This window comes from Mesocricetus auratus, unplaced genomic scaffold (genome assembly GCF_017639785.1).
Source record: "Mesocricetus auratus isolate SY011 unplaced genomic scaffold, BCM_Maur_2.0 Super-Scaffold_100028, whole genome shotgun sequence".
Taxonomy (NCBI): Eukaryota; Metazoa; Chordata; class Mammalia; order Rodentia; family Cricetidae; genus Mesocricetus; species Mesocricetus auratus.
This window is the reverse complement of record NW_024429209.1, coordinates 19,059,834-19,078,880: the sequence shown is the minus strand read 5'-3', so window position 1 is coordinate 19,078,880 and position 19,047 is coordinate 19,059,834. Positions and strand designations below refer to the sequence as shown.

The window sequence follows — 19,047 nt, the reverse complement described above, 5'->3', positions numbered from 1 at the left end:
GTGGTTCTAGTGGATGGAGGTAAACAGCTGTGTCTCAGCCTCTTCTTTGGCTAGCCTAGAGCCCACGGCAATCCCGGGCTCACTTTCTCAAGTGCTGGGATGACATTATGCCTGATCCTCCCTCCCTCCTTCCCTCCCTCCCTCCTCTCTTCCTCCCTCCCTCCCTCCCTCCCTCCCTCCCTCCCTCCCTCCTCTCTTCCTCCCTCTCTCCCTCCCTCCTCTCTTCCTCCCTCTCTCCCTCCCTCCCTCCCTCCCTCCCTCCCTTCCTCCCTCCTCTCTCCCTCCCTCCCTCCCTCCCTCCTCCCTCCCTCCTTCCCTCCCTCCCTCCTCTCTCCCTCCCTCCCTCCCTTCCTCCCTCCCTCCTCTCTCTCTCCTAACCTTTTTTTCCCTCCTCCTTGACATAGGCTCTTGCCTTGTAACCCAGGTTGGCCCTAGTACTGGAATCACGGGCATGTGCCATTGTACCCAGCCTAAAATGGTCTTCAAGCTGGTTTCTGGGGAGAAGTTAGGAACCTCTTTGCCAGGTCCCTGCTCTCCTCTTTGTCCCCTCCCTTCTTCAACCTGAGAAAATGCAGCCTTGGCAAGCACCCCCAAGAAGCTGGGCCTAACCGCCTCAGGGAGTAATGAACACACGCCCCTCCCCCACAGGGTTTTATCCCCCCCCCCCCCCAGTGTTTTCAACATCTTACTACTTAAACTTAGAGTGGAAGGACACACTCGCCAGCTAGTCTTGTCATTTTTGTTCTGTTTGATGCTTAATCAATGTCACTTGTAAGTGACATTAAAAAACATTCCTTGTCAGTCAGGAGTGCCCGCAGGCAAGAGCAATCTCTCTCAGCCCTCAAAAGTAATTAAAGACAATCAACCAAAAATGCGAGGAGGCTGTAGGGCCGGGATTCCAAACTCCACCCACATCTGCGCAGGAGTGTTGTCCAGCGGAGCTGTTTACTATTAACCCTTAGATGCCACAGCTCTAGGCTGCAGAACGGCTGGGTCTCTACACTCAAACTCTGTCAAAGAAATGAAGGATGGTTTCTGAGAGGAGAGAGAGAGAGAGAGAGAGAGAGAGAGAGAGAGAGAGAGAGAGAGCGCCCCAGCTGTGAACATCAGAATACCACCTCCCTTTGGCTGTTTTCTTGTTGTTTTGAGACAGGATCTTATGTTGCAGCCCAGGCTGGTCTAGACTCACTCTGCAGCTGAGGTTAGCTGGAAATTCCTTATCCTCCTGTCCCAGTCTCTGAAGTGCAGGGTTGCCGGCATGCACCCCTTAATTTATTCCTAGCCCCTTTAAAAAACTTACGGACAATGTGAGAACAGCAAGCTCACCTTTTCCTTAAGCCAACACAAACTGTATTTTTGTTGAAGCCACAAAGTAAAACTAGATTGAGATTGTAGCAGATGTTAGATATCTTAAAACACCTTTTTAAACATTAAAAGTCTACAAAACCGAGAGAGGAATAGGAGGGGGAAAAAAGGTCTACAAAGTCTCAAACACGGTTCCTTGGTCCAGTTTTGCGTCAATCCCCCAAAGCATTGCTGGGACCATCATCTTTTCCGGGCGGCGCAGAGCCCGAGGAGGGCCCAGAAGAGCTAACTGGGGTCGCCAGCCATGAGTCTTCACTGGCTGAGGAGGGGCAAGGGGCGTATAGCTAGATGGACTGGGAAGTGCAGTGTTCAGAGCTCTTCCCTCCCCTCCCCCTGTCCCCTCCCCTCCCCTCCTCTCCTATCCTCCCCCCAAAGGATCTGGGGTTTAAAAAAAGCCAAATGCGGTGGGCCGCTAGGAACACAGATGAAAAGCTGGAATGCCCAGAAGCCCTCAGCCCTTCCCAAAGTCACAGCTGACGGGGAGTCCATACCTGATACTGGCCTGGAGTTTACGAGCGCTGTAGAAAGACCAGGAACCAAGGAGCCCTGTCACACCTGCTCCTTCAAGGGTCCTCGCCTACACCTCTTCGATTATTTGAAGGGGTCTGAGATTTTGTCTGTTTCCAATGCAATCCATGCTGTTCATTACTCAGACTGGGTGGCGGATGCTAAGGGACTTTGGGTGAAGTCTGGGACCGGGATCTGGCCAAGCTCCCCTGTTAAATAAGCCTGAGCAGGTGCACAGTTCTGGCATCCCCCTACTTAGGGGCAACGAAATCCAGGAGTTCCGCAGCCCTAGAGGTTTCTAGATTCTGTCATAGTGGAGGCTCCCCAGCCTTAGGGACAGATTCTATTCTGTGTTCACGTGAGTTGCAAAGGTTTTCAACACCTATCTAGCTGACAATAAACTTGAGGGTGCCTGGAACTCTCCACGGTGTGGGGGAAGGGCAAAGTGTGGGGAGTGCAGAGAAGCCAGGGCTACAGCTACGGAGACTCCACTCCACCCCCAACCCCATCCCCCACCGGGACCCCAGCACGTCCACTGTAAGAAAGAGAAAAAAGCCGGTTGGGTTTTTTGTTTGTTTGTTTGTTTTTGTTGTTGTTGTTTTGTTTTTGTTTTTTCGAGACAGAGTTTCTCTGTAGCTTTGAAAGCTGCCCTGGAACTCGCTCTTGTAGACCAGGCTGGCCTCGAACTCACAGAGATCTACCCGCCTCTGCCTCCCCAGTGCTGGGATTAAAGGCATGCGTGCCATCACTGTCGCGGACCCCCCCCCAAAAAAGCCAGTTTTTAATATTGTGTTTTGCTTATAATCTTGTGTGTGTGGATAGGTACAGGCATGTTAATATTGTGTTTTGTTTATAATCTTGTGTGTGTGTATAGGTCCTGGGGGATGTGGAGGTCAGAAAGTGGTAGTCCATTTTCTCCTTCCACCTTGAGGGTCTTGTGGGTCCAACTCAGGTCTTCAGGCTTGGTGGCAAGCCCCTGACACGCTGAGCCATCCGGCTGGCTCACTTGTGACTGCGGCAGAGAGTGAGTCAAACAGAAAGATACACTGGCAAGCGCTTAGACCGGGACCCGCACTTTACAACAGGGAGCGCTGACTCAGCTACTTTGAGGGAAGGCTAAGCAAAGTGCGCTGTATGGAAATTTGTTGTGCACAGAGAGGATGAGAACCAATACCTGCTTTGTGCACTCGGAGAAAGCAAAGGGGCCTCCGGACGCAGGGGTGCGAGCAGGACGTGGATTTGTGGGCACAGGACGTGGATTTGTGGGCGCAGGGAGAGCTCGGTATTTTCGGTTGGAGAAAGAAAAGGCTTTTCCTATTGCATACCCTGCTGTGTTAGAATCAGACAGAACCCCTAAATGTTGAAACACCACAGGGCCCCGTTTTCGATTTCTTCAGGAAGGCCAGCGTATCCCGCAGACTAGATAGAGCCCAGCCCTCTTCCAGGAGGGAGCGGAGCCACCCAGAGCAGGGCTGCATCTTATTAGGCTTGACAACTTCATTTTGTCAGTTACAGGATGCCATGTGCTGTGTGAGAGACATTGTTCCCAAATGTGGTTCAGGGACCTCAGGGTCACCTGGTCCTGGGCTCGGCTGTGAAGAGGCTGTGACCCTGGGGAATCAACCCTGGAAAGGTTATTCTCAAACTGGGGGCTACAAAAACAGGATGCCACCGAACGAAGAAGAGAGTGAATAAAATCCTTGAGACCCCACCTTTCCCTGGAAAGACCACACACACACACACACACACACACACATACACACACAAACAATTCCTGTCTGGAAAGATGATGGGTTAGTTGTGTACTGCAATAAGAAACCCTCTTCATGTCTCTGGGACTGAACTCTCATCTCAAACTGATTCTGGGTCCATCGTAAAACACATGAGAACTCGAACCTTACTTACCCTTGAAATATTATGTCTCATAAGAGACCATTGGAATAATGCACAACCTCGGCATGTAAAATACATTCATAGCGATATTGCCCGCAGGAAGAAAGCTGGAAATAATCCCACTATCCATCCGGTGGGCATTGCTTGCCTGAGAAAGGCTCAGTCTTGATGCCAGGCAACCCTCCTGGGGCGAATCCAGGAGTCTCTGCTGCACGGTGGTGTCAGAGAGGGGCGCAGCAGATTTGTAAGGGTCACGTGCTCTGGGCTTCTGAGGGTGTAAGGATGGGCGTATCATGGGTGATGGATCCTACGGAGGGAGCCCGTGTGCATGGGTCTGGTGTGGTGAAGAGGGGCGGTGGCACTCTTTTCTCTTTGCTACGGGATTCAGGTTTCCCAGTGGAAACTGCTAGCACGCTATTTTTAACCGCAAGAGAAAAAGACAGCTGGCGTCTCCCAGCAAAGGAGGAGGCATGGCCCTCACCTGTTCACATCCACTGGTACTACTGGGTGCCCAGTGCCTGCTCCACCCAGGCTCAGTGCCTGACACTTAGGCGCTGAAAGGTCAGAGCTCTCATTTTAGAAGACAATAAAAAACAAAAAACAAACCTGGGGCTCGAACCCAGGTCATCTGTCTTGGCAGCAAGCTCCCTCGCCCACTTAGCCACCTTGCTAGCTCACAGCTCTTCATTTTTACAGAATAATTTACAATGAGCCCTTTACACAAGCTTGGCTGGCTGGAAGCCATTAGTCTGAACTGTAGATAATGGGCCCCAAAGGACTGAATCTCTGCACATTGATGAGGTTCAATTTAACTCGTTTCTTGTCCTTTTGACACATCAAGTATCCATTCTTCCCTCCCTCCCTCCCTCTCTCTCTCTCTCTCTCTCTCTCTCTCTCTCTCTCTCTCTCTCTCTCTCTCTCTCTCTCTCTCTCTCTCTTTTCCCTCCCCCCCCTCCAATTCCTCTCCAAGAGATCTGGGCTGGGACCTGGTGCCTTTGGCAGAGGCCAAGTCAACTCACAGGGAGCCTTTCCCGTGCCAGGACCGGAGTGGGACCCTCTGCTCATAAAGAGAGAAGGTCTGGGGCCGGCGGGGGAGGGGGTGAACAGCAGGTAAAAAACAAAAAAACAAACCCTCTTGCTGCCAAGCCTGTATGTGTGAGTTCGGTTCCCGGGACCCACAGGCTGGAAGGAGAGAAGTGATTCCCACGAGTTGTCCTCCTCCAACCTCCTCCCACGTAAGGCTTCGCATATGAGTGCATGCACGCAGCAGCTAAACAGATAAACACGCAAATAAATGCCATTTTTTAAAAGAGGCTGGTTTGGAACGGTGGAGAAGCCCCCTCCTCCCGGCGGCCGCTCGTGCACCGGGGGCGGGTCCATCTGCCAGCCACTGACCTCCAATCTGTCACTCGCGGCTCAAAGGCGGCGGCCCATTCAAAGGCTGAATGCACTGGGGTCGGAGCTGACCCGCCGCCAGCCTCCGCGGCTCCGAGTCGGCGAGGCACCCCACAGTTTACACCGGCCGGCCTCAATGCAGCCTCCAGGCGTCCCATTCAGCGAGGCTGCATGCAAAAGAGCCCGGCCGTTAGATCATCGTAATTATCCCATCGACACGGCCCAGGGCCCCCGTGGGGCACCGAGCCCATCAAACGCGCCCCTAACGAGGCGCTCGGGGGGCCCTTTGTGCGCGCGCCGCCCCCCGCGCCCGCCGCTCGCTTTCAGAGCGCTCACCCCCCTGACCCCCGACCCCGGGATCTGACATCAGCAGCCCTGGGCTGTGATCACTTTTATTGCACACACTCAGCGCTTGTTTCCTGTGTTTAACTCCGCTCCCCGCTCCGCCCTCCTCCCTCCCGGGCGACACTTATTGGAATGTAATAGACGTTGGCCCCTCTGCAGGGCCAGCCCGCCGCGTTCTCACACAGGGCCCAGCGAGGATGCCAATAACCGGCGCTCGCTTCATTATCCCGGTGCAGGCATCCGCTAATCACCGCCCCGCCGAACAATCTCCAGCAGATGGCCACAACTTTATGAGTTTTAATTAAAATGTCCTACTTATTTTTTTCATCAATGCGCTTAAGAAAAAATTCCCCCCGAAGTGAGGAAGATGTTACTGTCTTACAGTGTTTTGCAAATTACGCCTTCATCAGGGTGATTAAGGAACGCTTATTTGGATCTAATCGGAAATCCCTCCCCCTCCTCTTTCCCTTCTAACATACTGCTGCTAAATTAATTTTTTAAAGAATTAATTAAATTCCAGGTTTAAAGAGATTCTGTTTTCTTATGTCATAACAACCCCAGAGAGCAGGAAAGCGCAGAGGCTTGCTTCGTTCCGCAAAAGACGGCAATTTACACAAATCCCTTCATGTCCAAGTCTTGACAGAAAAAAAAAATCTTTGCTATGCTTTCTTTCGAGTGTGCGTGTGTGTGTGTGTGTGTGTGTGTGTGCTCACGCCTGCGCCTGTGAGTGCGCGCTCCCGTTTCTCTCAGAGCTGTTTGATTCCATAAAAGACATTATTTAACTTGGTGGCTGCGGAGTTTATGAAAAACCCACTTTAAACAGAGAATCTGGGGGCTTTTTAAGGTACAAACCCGATACCCTCTGCAAAACTCCCCCAGCACATATGGCTCTTAATGTAATTTTGTTTAACCGCAAGCATAATTTAATTTGCCATAAAACCAAAATGAAAGGACGCGACAAACAAGCCTTTGACCCGAGTGTCAGTTAAAATAAGCATTTGCCAAGCGGCCGGGACTTAAGGGAAACGGCTTCATCTCGTCACAAGTAGAACACCAGAGCAGAAAAGGATATTTTTCCCCAAGGGCAACTAAGCTTTCCGTGGTTGAGAAACATCAGCCACGACGTGAAGGGGTGTTTCTACCCGAGCAGGGTTAAAACTCTCTGGTCCTGAATGAACCCATCATTGATATGCAAACAGATGATGCTGGCAGAAGGGTGAAGAAACTTCTAAAGGGAAACGTAGCTAAAGAGCGATCAGAAACCTCCCCTGGCGGGATCGGAAAGAAAAAGACCTAAAGGAGGACCCCACCACAACCAAGATCAACTCCAGGAAGGCAGGCAGGTGTCTCTCAGTGAAACCCGGGGTATCCGAGAAGATGGTTTGGTTGAAGTCCTGTGGATTTTCCCAGAGACGTCCATTCAGTTCTGCAGCGCTTGCCTCGGATGGCTTTAAACACCAGCTGCTTCTCCATCCTTGAAGTGTTCTGGAATGTTCCTCAGTTTTCCTCCTGGTGACCCGAGTCTCCGTGTCCCCTCACTTCACATGAGTGTGCTGCAAGTCACCACGAGAGATGCATCGGCTCTCGGGACTGATGAAGTGGAGAGCAGTGGTCAGCGCTCAGTCAATGAAACTAAAAAGCTTTACCGCTACTGTCAAGCATTGTAATGTCAATGTCTGATATTGGGACCCCCCCAAGGGATCTCCACCCACAGGTTGAGAGCTGCTGCTAGCACACATACAGACCATGTCCACACCCCATAGAGACAGTCAAGCGCACAGAAATATTCAAAGACACACAGAAACACACACACACACACACTGACACAGAGGCACTCACACACATACAAACACACACACACACACACACACACACACACACACACAGAGTTTGGCCCTCACCACTACAGCCTAACCTAGATAAGGAGTCTCCTGGTCCCCTAACACTCAGTGACCTATCAAACGAAGCCTCAGACCCTTCTAATCCCTGTCTTTTCATTCCCTAACCAGGTGAGGAGAATAATTGAGTGTGGCCACCAGAAGCATGCCGATTAGCTTGTCGTGGTGGCACGTGCCAGCAATCCCGGGATTCGGGAGGCTCGTTAGGAGAATGCCTATGAGTTTTCAGGTCAGTCTAGGCTACAGAGTAAGACCCTGCCTTTTTTGTTTGTTTTTTGTTTTTGTTTTTTAAGACAGGGTTTCTCTGTGTAACAGCTCTGGCTGTCCTGGCACTCACTCTGTAGACCAGGCTGGCCTTGAACTCAGAGACCCATCTGCCTCTGCCTCTCCCTTTTCCCCAAGTGCTGGGGTTAGAGGTGTGGGGTCACTACTGCCTGGCACAACCCTGTCTTAAAAACAAATAAGAAATCCAAAGCAACACCACACACACACACTCAAAAATTCTATTATTCCTTCCCAAAAAACATAGCTGCATCTCAGCCACTATTGTTGGACCCAGGGACCACCTGGCTTAACACTCACCAGAGATCTCCACTTCAGTGATGGGGCTGGAAACTAAGAGGCCATGGAGATGAAGGCCCTCCTCTGGAATGATTAGGTCATCATACACACTGGGGGGGGGGGCAGGAAATGCAGCCTCAGTGCCAAGGCCCTGGGCGGGTCTGTAGGGCAAGCTTGTTGGACTCTGCAGCAGAGCACAGCTCACTTCGCTCCCAAGTGAAAGCTGTTCCAGTTCAAACTTAAGATGCCTTAGAGCCACAAATTCAAGCTATGTGTGGAATTTTAAACGTTCTATTAGCCATGCTTAAAAACAAGAGCCATGTGAAAATGATTTGAATAGCTGATTTTGTGTAACCCAATACATCCCCAATACTTCCATTCCATCATGTTACCAATATACAAGCTTAATAAAGAGGTGTTTTCATTCTTTGGGGGGGACTGAGTATTTGCAATTTGGGGCCTATTTTATGCATACACTGTAGCTTAGCTGGGACCAGCCACAAGAGCCACGTGACTAATGGCTGCCATGGTTGACACTCCTGCCTCAGTGAGGCTGGAGAGAGGGGGGAAGAGGGCAACAGATTTAGGGAGACAGGAATGCCAGGGCAGAGGACGGTGCCCTCAAGGTAGAGCCAAGAAGAGCCCCACACTCGTGGAGGGGGGTGCCCGGCAGAATGAGAGCGGTTGTTAGGGAGAGTGGCAAAGGCAGGGGCTGCAATGATTGGGTCAGAGGTAGCAGCTGACTGAGGTGTGAAATTTTACCATCATGGATCAACCTCATGTGCTGTGTATGTTGTCTCTGGCTACGACCCTCACAGCCACCATCCGGGGCAGCTCCTGGAGTGCCCTCACTTCACAGATGAGAGAAAGAACCCTCAGAGAATCAAGACCATTCGTGGCCAGGGGACTCGGCTATCTTCAGGGCTGGGGCTTCCCCCTCTATGCCCCAGGAAGTGTGTTCCTGGATTCTCTCTGATAAGTACCCGTGGGCTGATGGAGAAGGGTGTCCCAGGGCCTTTAAACCACACAGCTGGACAAGCTGGCCTGGGGCCTGTGTCCTTGGCCCTCATGTCCCTTTCACAGGCTACAAGAAGACCTAACCTGAGGGAGATACATCTTTGAGGGCCGTTGCTGTAGGCACTTGTAATCCGAATCTATACAACCTATCTGTGAGGTTGTCCTGGTAAATTTTTATGGTCAACTTGACACAGCCTAGCATTGTCTGGGTAGAGGGAGCCTCAACAGAAGAATTGCTACCGTAAGACTGGCCTGTAGGCATGACTGTGAGAAATTGTCTTTATTGGTGATGGATGAGGCAGGGCCCAGGCTGCTGTGGGCAGCACCATCCCATGGGCGGAGCCCACTGTGGGCAGCACCATCCCATAGGCAGGCGGGTCTGGGCTGTATGAGAAAGCCAGTTGAGCTTGAGAGAGCAGACAGTGTTCTTCCTCGGCTTTCCCTTCAGTTCCTGTCCGAGCACCTGCCCTCACTGCCTTGGACAACGGACTGTGCCCTGGAAGTATAAGCTGAAACCAGCCCTCTCCTCCTCTGGGTTAATTTTTGTCACGGCATTTACCACAGCAACAGAAAGCACACAGGAACCATGCATGACTAAGTTCAGGACCTTGGACTGGGGGTAAGATTCTGGATTATCCCTCTGGGAACCTCTGTTAGAGGCTTTAATAGAAACGATGGATGGAGACAGAGGTCACTCAATACTGGAGCAAGACACTTGGTTGTGGCTTTGCTGTAACTGTCCTGTGAGGGAGACATGTCTGTGTCCCAGGAGTGGGAACTTATGCTTATTGCTGAGAACCAGGTGTCAGCATTTTAGTGAAACTGTCCTAACGACATGCTGGGAGAGTCCTTGTCCTCCAGTCCTGGCTCCTAATTTACACAGTGAATGCCCTAACTCAACCACCTTTCTTACCCCTCCCCCATCTCCTGACATGTTTCAACTTCCTCTTCTCTGTTCAGATGGTGTACAACTCTTCTACCTACTTCCTAGGGTGACCCTTTCCCACACAAAGAGTTCCCTATACAGAGTGGTGCCAATTTCCCTCCTCACCGCCATCAAGTTCCCGACCAAGGCAACTTAAGGAAGGATTGGTGGGGCAGTCACGGTGGGAGGAGCTTACGTTATGTAAGCAAGCAGGGAGAGACAAAATGCTGGCAGCTCACAATCTGAGGTACTGTCCTCCATGGCAGAGCAGTCACAGTGGGAGGAGCTTGGCTCGGCTGGCCACATTATATCCAGAATCAGCAAGCAGATAGAGAGAGAGATGAATGCTGGTGTTTGCCTCACGTCCCTTTACGTTGTGTAGGACCCCGGCCCATGCAATGTCGATGCCCACAATTAAGATGGTTCGTTGTACCTGAGTTAGCCCAATCTAGCCAGCCTCTCACAGACGTGGTGTGGCTGGTCTCCCAGGTGATTCTAGATCTTGCCACATATTGATGGCATCAACCATGATGTAGGAGTTGCCTGTCCTTTCCCTGTTAATCCCATGATGTAAGACTTGCCTGTCTTTTCCCTGTTAATCCCATGATGTAGGAGTTGCCTGTCCTTTCCCTGTTAATCCCATGATGTAAGACTTGCCTGCCTTTCCCTGTTAATCCCATGATGTAAGACTTGCCTGCCCTTTCCCTGTTAATCTCTTTTGCCAGGTAATTCCTAGTTCCGTTCACCAACCCAGGAAAAGAAGAAGCTCTTTCCTGTCCTCCACATTTAACAAAGCAATTCCAGCACACAGCTATGAGGCCACATAATTATGCTATTCCTAAATTTATTGTGGGATCTCTAAAAACCACACTTCATGGACTCTGCTCTATGGTGCCCTGTGGGCAGGGTAGGGAGTGATCTTGTGACACCAGGCTGGAGACACGACAGTTTGAAAGCTCCTGTTCTTGGGCAGCTGGTTAGAATTCTCAGACTGCATGCACCATGCCACCAGAAGCAATGTCCAAAGCTTTCTAAGAGAGACCGGGTCTATGCTGAGGGTTCCCACTGGGTCGGCCTCTGCTGCCACACAGGGACACAGCGCCCTGGTCCAGAGCTCTACCAAGAATTGTGCACCAGTGGGTGACTTCAGTAGCAGCCAGTGCTCGGAGAGCAGCACAAACACCCTGGACAAACACTTGGCCCAAAAGGATTAATGATAGAAAAATTGCTATATCCTGCAGACCACGGATTAGGACCAGAGCACACACAAACAAGGGGAGATCTCCCGAATTTCAAATTGTGTGTCTGTGTCCTCCACTTAAAAGATACATGCATTGTCTGTGTCCTCCACTTAAAAGATACATGCATTGTCTGTGTCCTCCACTTAAAAGATACATGCATTGTCTGTGTCCTCCACTTAAAAGATACATGCATTGTCTGAGTCCTCCACTTAAAAGATACATGCATTGGCTGTGTCCTCCACTTAAAAGATACATACATTGTCTGCATTCTCCACTTAAAAGATACATGCATTGTCTGTGTCCTCCACTTAAAAGATACATGCATTGTCTGCATTCTCCACTTAAAAGATACATGCATTGTCTGTGTCCTCCACTTAAAAGATACATGCATTGTCTGCATTCTCCACTTAAAAGATACATGCATTGTCTGCGTCTTCCACTTAAAAGATACACGCATTGACAGTGAGGTCCCAGAAGGAAAATTAGACGCAAAAATGTAGAAGAGAAAACAGCACAACCTGCTGTCATCACCTTCAAACTGTGAGCCAGAAAACCTTTTCTTTTTTCTCTTCTTTTCCTTCCTCCCTCTCTCTTTCTTTCATTTTTTTTGTTTTGTTTTGTTTTGTTTTGTTTTTGTTCGTCTTTTGAGACTGTCCTGGAACTCACATTGTAGACCAGACTCAAACCTCCTTTCTTAGGTCTCTGTCACATGTTTATTTGGTCACAGCATGAGAAAGGAAACTAACTCAGCTGCGGTTTTGTGTCAGCACCAAGTTGCTGTCTTGACCAGGGTACTGTGGAGAAACCTCACCATGAGGAGACATGTGGTGATATCTCGCTTGAACAAATAAAGCCTGTCTGAAGGTCAGAGAGTGGCGCTTACTACTAACTAACCATAGTGGTGATGGTGATTATGGTTTCATGGGATGACATTTGGGGATCACATGATGGCAGGGCTTTCTTTGACCCAATGACTACTTACACTCAAGTTTCTTCAGGTAAGTTGGATTCTATGCTGTGGTGTGGGATTCCTGTTCCTGTAACAGATAGTCACACTTAGTGGTTTGCAAGTACAGGAATGAATATTTATTATGTATACAATCTGCCTGCATGCCAGCAGAGGGCACCAGATCTCATTCAAGATGGTTGTGAGCCACCATGTGGTTGCTGGGAATTGAACCCAGGCCCTCTGGAAGAACAGTCAGTGCTCTTAACTGCTGAGCCATCTCTCCAGCCCAGGGATGATTTCTTTTTAAACACGGGAATTTATTATATCCCTGTGGAGATCAGAAGTAGAACACCAGACTCAAGGTGAAGTAGGTGGGGTAGTTCAGGCTGAGCCTCTGTTGGAGACACTGGGGGCCCTGCCTTCTCCTGGCTTTGAGGTGCTGTGTGCCAGTTCCTCCATGTTTGAAGTCAACGTGCATTAAATTCATAGAGGAGATGTCACTCTTCAGTAAGCATGATTCCCTGGAGAAGGTATCAGAGACTCAGCAGACAAACTCTGCTCCCGGTCATCAGCACTGGCCTTTGCGTACATGAGAGAGATGAGGCCTGGAAGCCAGATCTGGCTGGACATTTGCTTTGTAAATAAAGTTTTATTGGTACCCAACCACACCCCTCCTTTACACAGGCTCTGCTGGGACAACACTGCCATGGTGGTGTGGCAGTTGCCATGGAGACAGATGAGGTTGAAGTAGAGGGACATCCATCCCAGTTTGCCTAGGAAGCAGAGGTTTTGGGGGACACAGGGACTTTCATGTTCTGACAAGGAAGGTCCCAGCAAACTAGAATACCTAAAGCCTTAATTCACACCTGGTTCTTTGCAGAAAAAGTTGGCGGACTCTGCTTTGAAGCCACCAAAGGTAGGCAAAGAGGCGGAAGGTGAGTGGTTAAAGACAAGGTGGTAGGGTTGGGAAAGCCAACCAGCTCTTCCCAGGGTTGGTGGGATCTGTCAGGACAGGCTAGGTCTGGGTTGCTCCCGACAGGACAGCAGTCTTGTGAGTGTGGCTTGGCTTAAGCTGCTGTCGCCTTGCATCTGAGCTGCAGCAGTGGGGGGCACCCAGCAAGAAGTGACATTGGAAAGTGGCATGCCCAAATCTGTAAAATTTTATGAAACTTCTAGACAGAAAGGGGTCCTTGTCAAATGCATCCCGCAGGGAGGCAGTGTGCAGATAAGAATCAGGCGTGGCCACTGGCAGGAGCCTGGCCTGCAGGGCAAGGGACATGCGTGAGGCTGCCTGCAGCACCAGTGGTGCGAAAAATAAATACTGAGGTTAATTCTAAGGGGAAAGATTTGTTTTATTTACTTTCATCCAGAGTAGACTATTTCCAACATAAACCAATTGCCGACCACCACAGAGAGACTGGCATTTTCCCACGTGGCCATGTTCTTTGCTCTGAAGACAGATGGAGGGGATGAGTGTGTGCAGCTCCCTGGGGGAGTTTCTGGAAAGGCTGGCTTCAGATGAGGGCCAGGGCAGAGCTGGCAGCTGTGTGTGTGAGTGTGTGTGTGTGTGTGTGTGTGTGTGTGAACGTGTGGGGGGAGTTGGAAGCCAGGTCTTTACAGTACAGGAAAAAACTCCACCAGCTGAGCTCACCCCACGCCTAACCTTTTTCGTTTTTACTTTTGATTTTGGAACAGAGTCTTGCTAAGTTGCCCAGGCTAGCCTTCAGTGCGCTCTGTAGCCCAGGTAGGTCTTGTAGTTTGGGTCCTCCTGTTTGAACCTCGCAAGTAACTGGGATGGCAGGCCCCAACCATCAAGCCTGAAGAGTTTTTGACTCTAAACCCCTGAAGGAAAGAAGGGGAGAGAAGTGTTTTGAGTGATCTGAACGGTCTGGGAATGGACTGGGTGGGTGGGAGGAGACAGCTGGGGTTGCAGCTCGGTCCGCAGAGTAATCGCCTTGCACATGTGGTACTCTGGGTTTGGTCCCCAGCACTGTAAGATTGGGTGTGTAGACCTGGAACCCCCGGCCTTAGCAGACAGAGGCAGGAGGATCGGGAATTCAAGGTCATTCTCACTACACGTTGAGTTGATGTGCTGTGGAATGCTCCTCTTGTCCAATGTAAAGATTCAGGCAGGACGTACAGGTGAGGCAGTCAAGCTAAGGATGCTGGGAAGGAGAAGGGCAGAGTCAGGAGATGCTGGTTAGATGCGGAGAGAGCAAGATGGGCATGCTGTGCTGAGGAAAGGCACTGCCACATGGCAGAGCATAAACATGAAGTGTATGTTAACTTAAAATGTAAGAGCTAGTTAATAATAAGCCCGAGCTATTGGTCAAGCATTTATAAGTAGTATTAAGCCTCTGCGTGGTAATTTGGGAAGCGGCTGGCTGGTATTTGGGAGCGAGTAGCTCCATGACAGGAAACTTCCGCCTATATTGATGGCTAGCCTGGGCTACACAAGACCCTGTCTCAAAAAACAAAAAACAAACAACAACAAAAAAACCAAGAGGCAGCTTCCAGCATGCTGTTTCCTGTTAAAAAGTAACCACTCCCTTCCCAGCTGTGCTAATGCATCAGGAAGTCTTCCCAGCCAATCCCTCAGCTGCCCCAGCCTTGCAGTCTTCCCGCCGATGGGACTCTCCCTCCTTCTAGAAGGTTCTGAGTGAAGCCAGGCAGGATGTACCGAGGACACAGTGGTGGCAGACGCGGCTTCAGCCAGATGCACAGTTGTCACTTTCGGAACCACAGTGCTCCAGCTGCGATGGCGCCTGGTTCCTGAACAATGGGCACAGCAGCTGGCTGCAGGAGCTATTGTGTCGGTGACAACGAAGGTGGGTGCTGCATGGGAACTGTGCGGAAGGCTCAGGACGCCAGACTTGGGCGGTCAGCAACTTCAGTCAGCCACCAAATCTAGCTGGCCACTGGTTTCCAAGCAGCGTCCACCGGCAGTGGCCACACCCACTCATGTACCAGCCCTTCCCTAGAGCGCTTTTTAGGGGGAGCTGATGTTCCAGGCAGATGCCGGAGACAGAGAGCTGCTGTCCCTAGGAGTCTCAGGTCCTCGTGTCCCCCAAAGAAGAGACAGTGAAGTGTGGTAAAATGGAGACGGCTCACTAAGAGGAAAACACCTAAGAACGAAGTGGGTGACAGCAGAGTAGCTGCTGCCACTTAATGCCTCCCCCCACCCCACCCCAAGCCGACAGCAGGGCATTTGCACAGGAAGCTTCAGGTTTACACCTTCATCCCATTGGCTTCTCACATACGCTGATCTCAATGCCTCGTTCTTCACCCCCTCCTGCCACGCGGATGGCTTAAGATAAACGTAACCTGTCTCAAATGAGACCCATTTGACCAGAACCCTCAGGCCAGCAGGGAGGGTTCAGTGATGCTTCCAAAGGAACCAAACACATTTATTTCTGGAGGACAGCACTCAGTGTTAAAGACCACTGTCTGGTGGGTTGTGTCTGTCCAAACTGCACGAGGCGGATCAAGTCATAGGGCTACCCGCCTGGCTGGCTGGGGGCCTCTGCTGGGTGTCTGTCCTCGTGGAGGCCCCAGACCCAGCTGGGAGAAGGGACTTTAAAGTCTGTGCCCAGTGGAAAGGCTGGTAGTTCCTGAGGAGGGGAAGCTGGGAGCTGACCCAACTTTAAGTCAAGTGAGAGAGAAGCTGTGGGGAGCCAGCTTGACTTCCTGGGAGTGCAGAGGAAATAGATCTGGGAACAGTGAGGGCTGCTGGCAGGAAGTTCCAAGAAGACTCAGCTCCTGATTTGCCAAACCCTGAGTCCCTCCCCTTCCTTTGGGTGGGTGGTGCAGCTGGGACTGCCTTCTAGCGAGCTCTTTCCCAGGCTCTCCTGTAGCTTGGAGTGGCCTGGTTTCTCCAGAGTTGCTAGGGTCAGACCCTAAAAAGCCAGGTTGACCCTCAATAAGCCCCTTAAAGAGACAAGCCGTAAAGGAAAGTGCAGAGGAGAAATTCATTCAACATGGCCCCTCTGGGAAGAGGAACAAAGAGGCCCAGTGACACCCCAGAGTTGATCTTGAAGGTCCTGATATGAGGTTGGGCTTTAGAGCATGAGAGCTTGTACAGCAAGTCATCTGGTCCAGATGTGGTCCTGCCCATCACTGACCCGTCACTGTCTTGTCTCCAGTATCCTCACCTGCAAGGGGGCCTGACCAGAGGCCAGACAAGCTCCCTCTCTGACTGGCACCAGGCTGCGGTCCTTGCGATTCCCAAGGCCCATGTTTCCAAGTCCGACCGTCCAAGCGGGTGGCGTCTCTCTCGGACAGCAGTGCTGCAGGACAGTAGCAGGGTTCTGGTTCCAGCCCATCAGAAATGACAGGGCAAGCAGGACTGCGGTTTTCAGAGACAACCTCAGCCCTCACTTTGGAGTGTAGAGGTCTAGGATCACTGTCCTGAGGATCAAAACAGGAAGCCTTGACAGGGCTTTGGAGCCACAACCTCTGGAGAAGGGTCTTACCTGATTCCCACCCACTCCTCCAGCTGGGCTCCACCCTCAAAGCTCACCACATCCCAGGATGCCTCCAGATCACGCTCTATCATCAGAGGAATCCACTGGTGAGGATAAACCATCGAAAACCCCACCTCCAAACTGCTCGCACTGGGGACCAAGACTTCAGCACCATAGGAGAGTTTGGCAGGGGAAGGGAAACAGCTTCCCACTCAGATCGCAGGAGCCCAGGTGAGTATTCCCAGGACACATTCAATGCCAAGTCATTGCAATGCTAGGCAAGTTTCCATCCTGGCAGAAACAGAAAAAAAAACCCATCATTTTTTTTAAAGAAAGTTTTCGTATCTCAGTGTTCCAAAAGTCAGTATCACTGTCAACTCCAGTAAACTTCTCACAAAATACAGCCACATGTATCTGTCACAGAAGAGGAGTCCTCACAGACACCTTGACCACCTTTTCATCACCGTCTGAAGTCGTCTGTCAAAATTCACCGTGCTTATAAATATGGATAACGCCACTTCTCATATTTTGTGCTAGGAGAGGGTATCAATGCTACAATTAATTAGTCTAATTTGCATCCGAGACTATACATAATTAATTTCTTCGTTAAAAGCTTTCAACATTTCTTTGCGGAAAGTGCAAAAGATCATTGATGAGGTTTGAAGAAGCAATTAGTGATAAAATATGTCAATGCCGGGTTTGGAGACAAGAGCAGGATGGCTCTGTGCCACTCAAAGCCAGGGGGACCCTGCCACTCCGGGATGTTTGTGTCACATCATATGTGTTCTAACTTGTCATTTTCAGGGAAGAGACTCTCCTTTGATCTTCCTCCCCGAGCTATTTGTCCCCATTATGTGGCAACTGCAAGATGGCTAATCAGAAACACCTGACAGATGTATCGTTCCCTGCCAATGCTCGCAGCGTTCCGATGGGCAGAATGCTGGGAAATCTCCTCTATTTTCCCTGTTGCCAGTGTGATGATACTGATTATAAATAATAATCACGGCCATTTGCTGGGTGCTGGCTAATTCTCAGACCCTGTCAAAACCTTTGCACACATCATTTTATGTAACACTTACAAAATGATATCCTGAAGACATTCATTATTGCAAATTCCAGTTGAGTAGGCTGGATCAGAAATTGATAGTGACCTGTGTGCCGAAGCTAGCCACAGCCATCCATTTAAATCCACAACAGAGCTGGGTGTGGTGGTGCAATCCTTAGTCCCAGTACCAGGAGGCAGAGGCAGGCAGATCTCTGTGAGGTCACGACCAGCCTGTTCTACAGCGAGATTGAGAGTTAAGGGTAGCTAGAGCTGTTACACAGGGTCTCAAGATACCAAATTAAAAAAATACACAGCAATGGTACAAACTGTATGGAGTATGTGCACATATGTGATGTATGTGTGTATTTCAGTGCCATGGAGTATGTGCACATATGTGATGTATGTGTGTATTTCAGTGCCATGGAGTATGTGCACATATATGATGTATGCGTGTGTATTTCAGTGCCATGGAGTACATGCATATGATGTATGTGTGGGTATTTGCAGTAAATGGATGTTAGTCTCTTCCCAGACTCCCCTTGCAACTTCCTGTCCTTGCAACAGGAGTCGCAGCTAGTTAGTCACCAGGGCTCTGCCCTCAGGAGCAGACTGAGGTTGTCATCTCTAGGATAATGTTAGACATCCTTTCCCTCTTTTACCCCCAGCTTCCTTTCTGCCTTCCACCATGGACTGGAATGTCACAGCTGGAAAGCTGTCACCACCACCCTCCAGAATGACAAAAGAGACATTTCTGTTTCTCACAGATTACCCAGCCTTGGGCATTCTGTAACAGCAGCACAAAATAAAAAAAAAAAAGCAAAAACAAAAGCACATTGTATCTTTATATCTCTATATGCCTGCATTATGGGCTGAGGAGGTGCTCAGACCATGGACTGCATGTGATGGACTGGAGAGATTTCCAAGTCTGCCTTCTACAGAAGCTGCTGCTCTCTCTGCTACATTTAGGTTTTACCCTAGTATGGATGCCGCCCACTATCTGCGACCTCTTGCTGAGTTCATGCACTCTTGCCCTGAACACAAGGACTGTATCCTGGGCCTTTTCTACTCTGTCCACCAATAGGACTGGTGGCAGGGGAACCTTGAAAAATATTTGTATTGAAAAAGAGCCTCCAGTTTGCACTTTGTAGAGGAGGCATCTGGCTTCCGGCAGAGCTCACCCATAACAGCTGGGTCCTTAGGGCTAGCACAGTGCCCTGCACGACACTGGGCATGCCACAAAGGACTGCTGAGCGAATGAATGAGTGAGTAGGTAAATGGACATGTGAGTAAATGGATGGATGAATGAATAGGTGGATGGATGGATGGACAGATGTGATGGGGCATGTCCTTCTGTATTCTGTGAATATGTTTCTCTTATTGGTTGATGATTATAGCTGTTTTGGCCAATGGACAGGCAGGATACAGCCAGGCAGGAAGTATAGG

At 50.2% G+C, this 19,047-nt stretch overlaps 1 long non-coding RNA gene across 1 annotated transcript; it reads right to left on the bottom strand.

Annotated features, from left to right (window-relative positions):
- Positions 1-6,402: 6,402 nt before the first annotated feature.
- On the bottom strand, positions 6,403-8,110 carry LOC110341707. Its single transcript, XR_002383690.2, has 2 exons — positions 7,986-8,110; positions 6,403-7,095 (listed from the first exon to the last, which is right to left on the bottom strand). It is a non-coding gene; the product is annotated as an uncharacterized LOC110341707 (long non-coding RNA).
- Positions 8,111-19,047: the final 10,937 nt, after the last annotated feature.